Genomic DNA, 2,500 nt, shown 5'->3' with positions numbered 1-2,500 from the left:
AGTGCGGGTTCTATTCACCAGCAGGCGCGTAGGGCCGTAAACACAGCTGATTTATGAAGTTGTTTTTGATTCATATCTCTCTGTCGGCTTGTTTATGGGTTCCCTCATGGCAGGCATCATGGGCAGTATTTCAGGTTCTGCCACCTTTTCAGAGCAAATGTGTGATAAGAACATAGAGCAAAAAAAAAATCTAATCTTATCATCCAAGGCTGCAATACATCCCTGCCTCAACTAGAATAAAAAGTTAGATATCGACTTTCCAGAAGACATATTACCCCGTCCCCCGCCCCCCCTAGTCGCAAAACACCCATATAACAAACACACCCAATAAGAAAAAACACCCGATAGAAATCATTCTAATTGTAATTATCCTTTCGGAGAGCAGCACCCAATGATAAGTACAAGGACAAGGCAGCCATTTCCAGTGTCAACACCTTGTCTTCCATATGGTGTGACTGCTGCTCAGGGCTGGGGCTCGGGGGCTGGGGCTAGGGGGCTGGGGCTAGGGGGCTGGGGCTAGGGGGCTGGAGCTAGGGGGCTGGGGCTTGGGGGCTGGGGCTAGGGGGCTGGGGCTAGGGGGTTGGGGGCTGGAGCTAGGGGGTTGGGGGCTGGGGGGTGGGGGCTGGGGGAGGGCACGTGTGGCTGGGACACTGGCTATAAGAGGCACAGTATGGTCCTTCTCTACAGACAGGATATTTCCTACATGCGGTGAAGCTCGACAGGAGTAGAACAGAACACTCCCTCTCCATTTCTCTCCTTCTTTGTCAACTGTCTGGAAACTCTGGGCTGACAGATGTTGAGAGAGAGAGAGGAAGGGAGGAGGGATGAAAGGAGGGAGGTGTATGGGGAGAAAATAAAGGAGAATGGGATTACAGTAGGGAGAGATGGGTGGGGAGGGAGAGAGAACGATGGGGAGTGGGGGAATGTGGCAGCTACAAACAGAAGGGGAGGAAAGAATGGGGGGGGGGGGGGGGGGGGGGGAGATGTATTACCCTATAAAAAGTGCATGTGTCTGATGCACAGCCATCAATTTGAATGACTTGTCCCCCCCCGAGGGCCTGTTTTGGCATTCAGGAACAGCGGCGAGGGGCTCTTAGGTTGTCAGCCCTCCCTTGTCTCTGCAGTGCTGCAGTTCATTTGAAACCCCCACCCCCTCCCTCTCTGGAGCAGATCTTCTCATTAGAACCTGTGGAGAGACTGACTGCAGCATTCCCATTACCTGCCCATGTCCTGGGGGGCTCCTCTCTCCCCTGTTCTCAGGCAGGCAGGCAGGCAGGCAAGGCAGGCAAGCCACAGCTTTAGAGAGTCACGGCGTAGAGCAGAGAGCCCGGTGTAGACCGCAGGGCACTGACAGTAGGCCGGTTCAGTACATGTGTTCCCACTAAGCCAGCACCACCAGGTTTATCAGTGTGCTTGCTTGCTTGCTTGTCTGCTCTCACCATGGCGACCAGCCATCTCTCAGGGACAGAAGACAGAGGGGAGAAGCTAGCTGCCGCTCTGGAGACCTTGAATACAACAATGACCTGCACAGTTCACACTCTCATTCCTGATGTGTGTGTGTGTGGCCGTTGGTTCTGTTCCTTTGTTCCTTTGTCTACACACAGCATGTTTTGTTTAAACATTCTCTCTCTCTCTCTCTCTCTCTCTCTCTCTCTACACCCAGGTTGAAAATGAATACTATAATTCAGCGGTTTAACTATCCGCTCTTTATGGTTGTTTTTTTTTAACCAAGTGTGGTATATGCTACTGTACTGTATCAATGAAGTGATTCACAAACAGAGGCATTTAGCTCTCTCTCTTATTGGGTGGTATCTCCATCTGTGTTGCCCGTGGTAACGAGGCTGAGATGTGATTGTACAGTAAAGTGGCCCTTAATGGCCCCCCAGCAGTCACCCATGACAGGTTAGAGTCTTAATGGACACCTTTTATGGCTCCCGCACCCTGGGGAGGGACTCCCAACACCTGTTAAATGGAACCTTCCCCTGTACACTGGCAGGCAGGCAGGCAGGTAGGCAGGCAGGCAGGTAGGCAGGCAGGCATACACACACATACGCACACATATACATATACACACATGCACACCAATACACACATGTACACACAGCCATACACACACACACACACACACACACACACACACACACACACACACACGTACACATACATACAGCCGCAGGAAGGCAACCCACAAGTAGACCTGGGCAGGGAGAGGGATCAGGGCTGGGCATGGCCTGGACGACCTATCAAAACAAGGCGTGGGCTGTTAGGATATCACCACAAGGGGTTGATGGGATAGGAATGAAGGAACAAAGAAACAGCAGGAGAAAAGGACAGATATGGAGCCATGTTGCCTGAAGGAATTTCACAGGCAGGCACACACACACACACACACACACACACACACACACAAACACACACACACACACACACACACACACACAAGGCACGTATGCTGTATGTCATGTCTTCATATTGGCTCCCCGCTGAGCCCTGTCAGGTT

The 2,500-nt window shown here is 51.8% G+C and overlaps 1 protein-coding gene across 1 annotated transcript in view; it reads left to right on the top strand.

Moving 5' to 3' along the window:
- Nucleotides 1-2,500, top strand: part of robo2 (roundabout, axon guidance receptor, homolog 2) — a 169,691-nt gene that overhangs the window by 141,766 nt on the left and 25,425 nt on the right. The gene's annotated exons all lie outside the window — the stretch shown is intronic.

The sequence above is a fragment of the Argentina silus genome (assembly GCF_951799395.1).
Source record: "Argentina silus genome assembly, chromosome: 14".
NCBI lineage: Eukaryota > Metazoa > Chordata > Actinopteri > Argentiniformes > Argentinidae > Argentina > Argentina silus.
This window is presented reverse-complemented; position numbering and strand designations above follow the sequence as displayed.